Source organism: Rhinolophus hipposideros (genome assembly GCF_964194185.1).
Source record: "Rhinolophus hipposideros genome assembly, chromosome: 9".
Lineage (NCBI taxonomy): Eukaryota > Metazoa > Chordata > Mammalia > Chiroptera > Rhinolophidae > Rhinolophus > Rhinolophus hipposideros.
In genome coordinates this window covers 34501073-34511373 of record NC_138055.1, presented here as the reverse complement: position 1 = coordinate 34511373, position 10301 = coordinate 34501073, and positions in this window count along the sequence as shown.

The following is a 10301-nucleotide window of genomic DNA, read 5'->3' as shown; positions in this document are numbered from 1 at the left end:
CTCCTTTCCTATCACGTTAATAACTTAGTATGTGTCCTTGCATATTAAAAATCTGCTAATGAGGTATAATTTACATTCAGTAAAATTAATCTATTTTAAGTGTATGGTTCAAGTTTTGACAGATAGATTCAGTCAGTAACCAAGATAAAGAACATTTCCATCCCCCTCCACACACGAGAGAGTTATGTCCTTTTGTAGTCAGTCCACATCCCCTTCCATGTAAATGGGATCTTGTGCTTGGTGACTTTCACTTCCTATAATGTTTTCTAGGGGCATCCACTTAGGGACAACATTTTTGGCTATTGTGAATAAGGCTATTTTTTATTTGAGTTTGCTCTTTTCTGTGAAAATATAATTTCTGTTCTGTAGGGTTGACTTTTCTTGTTAATAATCTGCCATTTTATTTTGTTGTCCATCCATGTAGTTTATGGTAACTTTTATCATATTCAAACTTAATTTTATTATGGACAATATGACTCTTTTCTTGGATACTCAGTTAAGTTGTTCTCCCCTGGATTTTTCGTCTATTTTGGAGGTTCATCAAATTTAACGTTTGAATTACTCTCATCTTGGTGGCTCCCCATCAAATTTCTTACTCTTCGTTATTTCTTATTATTAAATTCTGTCACCACTTACCCAGTTTTAGCTTGAGTCAGATACTTGAGGGAAATCCAAAGCCTGTGCTCTTTTCAACACAACATCCAGTCTCACAGAACAAGATACACAAAAATGTGGAAGCATGAAAATGTATGTTGTATGAAAGCAACAAATTTATTCACACTTTTGTAGTCCCCCCCATCCCCTGCCACCCCTCAGGGTTGGGTCTTTCACAGAGTGCTTTGAGAATCTGATCTAAGCTTTGGATCTTTTCCCCAGAAAAATAAGCATACACATGAAATTTTACACACTACAGGCGGTTTATTGAAACCCCTTCATTGACCCCAGGTTAAATCTAGTATAGGATAAATAGAAGGGAATAAGGAACCAGACCAAAGAATATGTTAGGAATGATTGGGTAAATGCTATCTTAAAAAATTGATGGTTTTAGGGCCTCGTGGGAGGGGCTCTGTCATGCAGGGTCTCCTGCTGGGTCTCTGCTCCCGCTCCCCACATAATAACGCAGGACACGGTGAGGCCAAAAAGGAACACCCACGGAGCCATAAGTAGGGGAGTCATATCACTATATTCTCACCGGCAGCATCCGCCTCTGCAATCCGCTCTTGCTAGCCCCCATTTTTCCTGCTAGCGTAGCCACGGCAGTTATATTAGTGGCCAATGGCTCACTGGTTATAGCCGATGGCCAACTAGCCACAGTTGATGGCCGTTTACTACCTGAGCCAGCACCTTTCCATGTGAGGCCGAGAGCCTGGAAACTGCTTTCTGGGGTTCGGTCCCCACACTCCACCCCTACAGGGTCTCGCCTCACAATCTATGCGACAAGCATCTTCCACGAGGGGCCCTGTGCGAGGAGCCTGGAGGTGAATGCAATATCCTGGACACAGCCAGGCTCTCTGAGCACAGCCAGGGTTTCTCAGGGCACCACCAGTACTTCTGGGCACAGCCAGACTTCCTGGGTTTCTTAGGGTACCACTAGTCTCCGCGGGCACAGACAGGGTTTCTCAGGGCACTGCCACACTCTCTGGGTACAGCCAGACTTCTTGGACACAGCCAGGGCTCTCAGGGCACTACCACTCTCTCTGGGCCTCTCAGGGTACTGTGCTGGAACAACAGCGGCTCACAGTCAAGGTGCTTACATATTCTCGATGGCGGCCAGTCAAGACACAAAAGCAAACATCTGTCAGTTCCACTACATGGCGGTACATTTCCAAGCAAACAATCAAGCTATCCATTAAATTAGGGATGGAAGGCAATTCCTCATAGTCCATAGTCATTCACCAGGACTGTCCTGGGGGTGAGGGAGGACCTTGACCTCACCCTCATCTCCCACCGAGGACTCAGCAAGAGTTTCCTCCTGGGACTACAAGTCCTGCATCAGGGCTGCCTCAGCAAGAACTTCCCAGCAAGAACTTCGCTTTCTCTGGCCTCTGCTGGTTGGAGAACCGTATTACCCTTGTCGTGCGGGAGACCCTGCTCGCTGCGCCATTTGTCAATCCGCTCTTGCTAGCCCCCATTTTTCTGCCAGCGTAGCCACGGCAGTTATATTAGTGGCCAATGGCTCACTGGTTACAGCTGATGGCCAACTAGCCACAGCTGATAGCCATCCAATCACAGTTGATGGCCATTTACTACCTGAGCCAGCACCTTTCTATGTGAGGCCGAGAACCTGGAAACTGCTTTCTGGGGCTCTGTCCCCACAGGCTCTGCACAGGTCCAGGTAACCTGTGTGTGTGGCAGGGTGGAAACTACATCATAGGAGTTACAAACTGATCTGTGGTTGTTCGTTGCCTGTGCTAAAGTTGGAGGCACGTGGGAGAGGCCACGCTAACGTTCCGAAGACAGGCTGCTGCCAATTACAGGCCTGGAGGAGCTCTGCCAATCGCCAGGACACGCTGAGGCCTGCTGCCACTTGCTTGCTCCCTTCAGGTTCAGCTACTGATAAAGCCTCGTGTAGTGCAGGAGTTGGGTGAGGCAGGGTCTCAGGGAGTCACTAGACTGGAAAGAGTTGTCAGCAGGTTAATGTAGACTCTGGTTTGGTGCCAGTGCTGAGCCTGGAGATACTCAGTAGAAGTCTCAGAGCACCTGGGGCCCATGGACTCCCATAGTTTTCCAAGAAAGTGCAATGTGGGCGGGGATGGCTACTGGAGGAGAAAGCACTTCCGGTGGCTGGGGGGTGGCATCTTGGGTAGGGTGGGTGAGTCAGCAGAGCTCACCAGACCAATCAGATTCAGATTTGGCCTGTGGGGGTGGGCTCAACACAGAAAAAATGGCGTTGGCCTGCTGGCTGCATGGAAGAGGTAGCACAGGCAGCAAAAATGGCGACTGTCCTCCAGCCCTTGCTCTGAAGCCACATACCACAGTCTGCCCTCCTATGTCTCAAACAACTCCCAAGTCACTCCCTCTGCTGGAGACCAAGGTGAGTGCCCGTGAGTGAGTGAGTTGGAGCATGGGCCCTTTAAGACGATGTCTGGGTTTCCTGTAGCCTTCTGTCCCACCTGGATGGTTGGAATCCCGTTTTTTACAGCCACATGTGGGGGCTCTTTCTGGCACTAGTATTCCAGGCTTGGGAGGCTAGTGTGGGGCTGGGGCCCCCTCCCCTCCTCCGGGGGAAACCTCTGCAGCTGAAATATCCCCCCTGATTCTCAACTGCCACACAGAGGTTTGGGGCCAGCCGTTTTTGCGTCTCCACCCCTCCTATGGTAAGTCTTGATATGTCTTTTTCTTTATAGTTATAAAAATTCTGTTATAACTATATAGTTATAAAACTTTTGTTCAGCCAGACTTCAGATGGTTCTCCAGGTGATTGTTCTATAATTTAGTTGTAATTTTAATGTGTTCGTGGAAGGAAACATGCAGTGTTTATATACTGTTTATATACTCTGCCATCTTGGATCTGTCAAGACTTTTAGATTAGATTTTAAAATGTCAAAAAAATCTGGTATAGCTGGGGTAGGCAGAATAATAGCTCCTCTCATCCCCTCCAAAATACCCGGAGCTTAATCCCCAGAACCTGTGAATATATTACCTTTCATAACAAAAGGGACTTTGCAGATGTGATAAAAGTTAAAGACCTTGATATGGGGAAGTTATCCATGGTTATCTGTGAGGGTCCTGGAATCTAATCATGTGAATCCTTAAAAGTGGAAGGGAGAGGGGTAGAAGCATAGGTCAGAGATTCTTTGAGAGTTGGACTCAAGTTGCCATTGTTGGCTTTGAAGAAGGAAGACGGGAGCTCCAAGCTGAGGAATGTAGGTGGCCTCTATGTGCTAGGTATGGCTGGCACCCTGCTGACAGCCAGCAAGGAAACAGGGTTCTCAGTTCTACAACCACAAGGAACTGAATTTCGCCAGCAACTCAAATGGATAAGAAAATGGATTCTCCCCTAGAGCCTCTAGAAAGGAACAGAGCCCTGCCAAGAGCTTAATTTTAGCCTTGTGAACCTCTGACCTATGGAAGTATAAGGTAATAAAGTTGTTTAAGCGATTAAATTTGTGGTAATTTGTGGTGGTAGGAATAGAAAACTAATACAAATTCTTATAAACTCTCTAGATATGTAAAGTTACCGTATAGTTATGCTATTTATGATAACATCTAATATGAAATCACAAATTCGGGGTACAAGTACAGTCATGTCTCTTATTTTTCCAATTAATTTTTTTGAATACCCACTTGACTAATTAGCACAAATCTAGAATCTCGTGCTTTTGAGGTCATCTCCACTTAGAATTGTCCAAGAACTCTAGGGGCTCAATGCAGTCCCCAAAAGTTAAGTTCAGCTTCCACACCCAAGCTGTGACCCTACAGTAACTTCTTCGGAACACTGTTGCATTTGTTTCTCATTGCCACATGGCGTCGCTGTTGGAATGGGTTCTACACAGTAGCACAGAAGATGCTTGTCTTCTGCCGTTGAAGACGCCAAACGGACCAAGGCTTCTTTCTACACAGGTCTCCAGGTTCTTCAGCAAGTGATCTTATTTCCTCTGTGCCTACTCCATCCAAGGAAGCCTGATAAGTTTCAGGTCCTAGTGCTCAACCCAACTGTCAATTGAGTTGTGACTCCCCCTGAAAAAAAATTCTGATTTTTTTTCCATATAATTTTAGAATGGCTTGTTAATTTATATATATAATTTTTATATGTAAACATCCTGCTTTTTAAAATTGAGGTTGTGTTGAATCTATAGTTCCGTTTAGGGAGCATTCACAGCTTAATGTGGAGTCTCCATGAACATGCTATTTCTGTCTTTTCTCATCAGTATTCTGTAGTTTTCAGTACATAAATCTTGAACTTTTTTTTTTTTTGGAGGGGGTCTTTGTACTTATGCTTAAGTACTTCATGTATTTTTGGTCCTACTATAAATGAGTACTGTTTTAATTTCCAGTAGTTATTCCTTTTTAGTGTACACAAATATAATTGATTTTTTACACTGATCTTGTGTCCTGCAGCCACATATCGATTCTAGTAACTTTTTTGTGTCTGATTTTGGGGGAGTTTTTATGTAGACAGTCATTGTTAAGACAATGCATAGGAACACTTTAATTTCTTTTGTTTCCCAATCTGAATGACTTTTATGTATTTTCTTGTTCAGTACTAAATTGGCAGTATTAATAATTACGTTAGTAAATAATTAAGTATAATGTAGAGTGGTAGGAGTGGATATCTTAGCTTTGTTCAGATCTCAGGGGGAAGGCATTCAGTCTTTCATTATTGGGTATGAAGTTACCTGGGTTTTTCCAAAAAGCTCTTTGAATTTTGTCAAATGCTTATTTTCCATCAATTCAGACAGTCATACAAATTTTCTTCTTTAGTATGTCAATATGGTGACTTGCACTTACTGATTTTCAAATATTAAACCAAACGTTACTTCCTCTTTTATTTTCCAGAAGAGTTTATCTATAATTGATACAATTTATTCCATAAATGTGTGATAGAATTTGCCAGTAAAGCCATTTAAGCCTTGAGTTTCTTTTGTTGGAATGTCTTTATAAATTGATTTTATTAATAGATATGGGGCTCTTCAGGTTATCTTTCTCTTCTTGTATGAGCTTTGGTAGTTTGTCTCTAAGGAATTTGTCCATTTTTTCTAAATTGTCAAATGTATTGGTAGAAAGTTATTAATGCTATTTCTATCTTATCTTTTAATTACCTGTGGGATCTATAGTTATATATTTGCTTTTCACTCCTGATATTGGTAATTTGTGGCACCTCATTTTTTTTTTCTTGATCAGTTTGGCTAGGAGTTCATCTCACTTATTGGTCTTTTCAAAGAACCAGCTTTTAATTTCATTGATTTTTCTCTGTTTTCAATTTTATTTGATTCTGCTCTTATCTTTGTATTTCCTTCCTTATACTGGTTTAGGGTTTAATTTGCTCTTATTTTTCTAGTTCCTTAAGGTGGACACTTAGATCATTGATTTGAGGCCTTTCTTCTTTTCTAATGTAAGCATTTAATATGATACATTTCCCTCTGTGCACTAACAGGTTCTTTTAGTAGGATCCCCAAATTTTGATAGGTGTTTTCTATTTTTATTAACCTCAAAGTGTTTTTATAATTTTTTCTTTTACCTTCCTCTTTATTTAATGGGTTAGTTAAAAGAATGTTGTCTACTTTTCAAATATTTAGGGATTTTCCAGATATATCTTTTGTGGTGGTAACAATTATGTTCTAGTCTCTTAGCAACTTTGCAGTTTATCACACAGGATTGTTGACTATAATTACTATGCTGTGCACTAGATCTCCAGAACTTATTTATTTACTGTTTGCAAGTTTGTACCCTTAAACAGCATCTCCTCAATTCCTTCACTCCCCAGCCTCTGGTAACCAGCATTCTACTCTCTGTTTTTACAAGTCTGGCTTTTTAATTTATATTATTTATTTATTTAATTGATATCATTGACATGTAACATCACATACATTTAAGGTATACAGCATGTTGGTTTGATACATTTGTGTATTGCAGAATGATTGTCTCCATAGCATTAGCTAATATCTCTGTCACATATAATTATCATTTCTTTTTTATGGTGGGAATAATTAAGTTCTAGTTTCTTAGCAAGTTTGATGTTTATAATATAGTATTGTTGTTTACAATCACTATACTGTGCAAGTCTGCTTTTTTTAGATTCTACATATAAGTGAAGTTATACAGTATTTTTCTTTCTTTGTCTGACATCTCTCTTAGTATAATGCCCTCAAGGTCTTTCTGATTTTGTTTTATCTCCTCTATTGACAAAAGTTATGCTGCTTCTTTAAAAAGTTTTAGTGGTTGCTCTAGGCTTTTCAATATATACTTTTAATTTATCATGGTCTACCTCCAAATAGTATTATAGTATTTGTTACTCCAATAAACTAGCATAATTATTTTGTGGCTGGAGAATATTCTCAATGATTGCAAACAATATTATTATTATTATGTTTCATTCTTCTTCTTTCAGGCTTTATCAGCTTCCTGGGGTGGATGCTTAGCTTGGTTATTGTCAGTCTTTCTTAGTTTCTAATAACTAACTAAAGTTATAAATGCCCCTGCAATTGCTCTTTCATCATTCTTAAATTTTATGTAGTGCTTTTATTTCTTTTAAATCTGAATATTTGTAATTACCATTGTGATTTCTTCATTAATCTATAAGTTATTGAGAAACATACTTTTAGTCCCCAAATGTATGGGGTTTTTTTTCTTTGTTGTTTTCTAATGAAGTTGCCCTGATAAAATATTGTGACCTAAATGACAAGTTCTTTGGAAACTGTTGAATTCCCTGGTTGCTTTTCTGCTTAATTTGTGTAACAGTTTCATATGCACTTTAAAAGAAAATTTGTTGTTTATTTGTTGCATGTAAGTTTTTATATATATATGTACACACATATATAGATACACATATATGCATACATATATATACATATCTATGTCTATAGATATGTATATATATTTGTATAATCTCTATGTATAGCTGTATAATCTATCATCTATCATCCCATATCTATAAAAATCAAGCTTGTTAATTACATTGTTAAATCTATATCCTTACCAATATTTTTGTTCCTCTGATTTATCAATTTCTAAGAGAGGTGAATGTGCTATATTGATTACACTGATAGCCCTAACTAATGGCCTTTGTGTAACCATGCATGTAGCAATGTGACTTTGCAGCTTCTCCCATCAAAAGGTGGAATTTATTTCCCCATGTCTTGAATTTGGGCTGCCTTTCTGCCTTGGGTTGGCCAGTGGAATGTAGCAGAAGTAATGATGTGCCTACTCTGAGCCAAGGTCACAGACGTATTGTGTGCTTCTGCTTTCTCTCTGGAAGCTCTACCATACCATGCAAACAACCCCTGGCTAGTCTGCTAGAAGATGAGAAACTTTGTGAAGCAAAGATAAATCATCTTAACTGTGCCCATCCTGCAGTTGAATTAGTTAACTGATGAATAGATTCATGAATAATCATTAAAGACAATTCATTTAAGCCAGAGAGTTTGAGGGCAATTTTTATGGAGCAATGAACATTAACATACCAATTTTCCTCAGGTTAATTTATTCCTGGTGTATTTTCCCCCAACTCATTATATTTAAATTCTCTGTGGATTTTTGTTCTGATCGTATCTTTTATATGTGGCCCACCATTTTTTTTGCTTCTTTTTGTTTGCTTTATCTGCTGCTTGTTGAATTGATCAAGTCACCCTATCTTTTTTTTCTTTACCTGTTTGAAAATTAAGATTTTAAAAAACTAATATGGGGAAAAGAAAGGTATTACATGTGTGTTCTGAAGAAATTGAGAGATAGACAATAGAGTAAGGCAGATGGAGATCACATGCCGCCTTTATTACTAGTAAAGGTTTTGGAGAATGTAACTTTAAGTCTGTTATTCCTGAATTAGACAGATTTACTTGGTTCCTAACATTGTTGAGTAACCACAAGACTCCTCCCTCAGGGAGGAACAGAGTAGAAAGTATGTTCTCTGCTGATAAGGAGATCCCAAGAGAGGAAGATTAGAAGGGGCTGAACTAAGGGTTCAGTAAAGTTGGGAGAGGTAGGTCATCGAGGGGTATGACAACCAGTTGACTTAAGAGATAGACGAGGGCAATCAGAGGTTCCTCACTCCTCCCTGTCCTTGGAATACAGGCTCTGCCCACTGTTCCCAAAGTGGGAGCTGTTCCAAGGCTGTCGCCTGAGAGAGTAAGGTGTTGTTGAGACCATCTGGTCTGTCTATGTGACTGAACCCAGTTAAGGCCTCTATGGAATATTTTAAGCTTCTGACAGGTGGGTGCGGAGATCTAGTCTTGTGGCTGTGCACAACAAGCTTTGTATATAAGTTCCCTTGCTTATTAAACCTGCCATCTGCCAATCTGGAGAGGCATCAGGATTGGTCTTTCTCTTTCTTTGGTCTCTCCTTGCTTTCCCTGTACAGGGGCCAGTTTGTGAATCAACAAGTTGCTTCTCCCAAACTATAGAGAAATGCAGATTCTCCTCTATTTACACTGGGATTACATCCTGATAAACCCATCATGAATTGAAAATATCATAAGCCAAAAATGCATGTAATATACCTAACCTACTGGTTAGGAACACCATAGCTTAGCCTACCCAGTTTCTACTGAATGCATATCACTTTCACACCATTGTAAAGTTGAAAATTTGTAAGTTGAACCATCACAAGTTGGGGATAGCCTGTGATTTTGTCCCTACAAGAGAAGAGTGAAAATAATGACCTGAATACCCAGTATTACTTTAATAAAAATCACCCCTAAAAACATGAGGCGTGAAGGTATAAGTATTCCCTGAAAATAAGTCATATATTCCACACCAATTCTTTTAGTGATTAACTCACGATTTTTAATATATTAGTTTCCTTTGGTTGCTGTAACAATTACCACAGACTTGGTAGTTTCAAACAACACTCATTTATTCTTTTACAGTTCTGGAGGCCAGAAACCTGACAGCAATATCATTAGGCTGGGATCACGGTGACAGCAGGCTGTGCTCCCTCCAGGTGCTCTCGGGAGTTGTTGGGTTGCAACCTCTTCCGGAGCTTCCCAGGTGTAATCTGAAACAGGCCCCCATAAGCAGAGGGCAGGGAGAGACTGAAGAAAGAGGCAGGCCACTCCAGGTTGGTAGGTAGAATGTTTAATAAACAAGGGAATTTCCTAACAAAGCTCACCTTGGGAATCTGCAAGACGAGTAGATTTCTGCGCCCACTTACCAAATCTTAAGTTTATACAGAGGTCCTAACTGGGGTCCGTCGCATACTTTAGGAGGCTTTAACTGGGATCAGTCATATACCGAGTCCAGACAGTCTCAACACCACATTTCTACCTCAAGCCTATATCACTGGAGCAGTTTCTGGGAATGGGGGAGGCAAGCGGAGAGGAGTGTACATTTCAAAGCACAGGGGAGGGGTGAGGAGCCTCCAATTGCCTCAGTCCAGATTGTGGGTCAAACCAACCATCATGTCTTCTTGATGACCTCCCCTAACAGGCGTGAATTTGTTTCCTTTTCCTTTCCAGCTTCTAGAGCTACATTCTTTGCATTTCTTGGCTGCTGGTCCCTTCCTCCATTTTCAAAGCCAGAAATTTAGCATCACACTTCAGTCATCGCATTTCCGTCTGTCTCAGCTGTCATCAAATCTCTTATTAGGACACTTGTGATTACGGTTAGGACCCACCTGGATAATCCAGGATACTCTCTCCATCTCA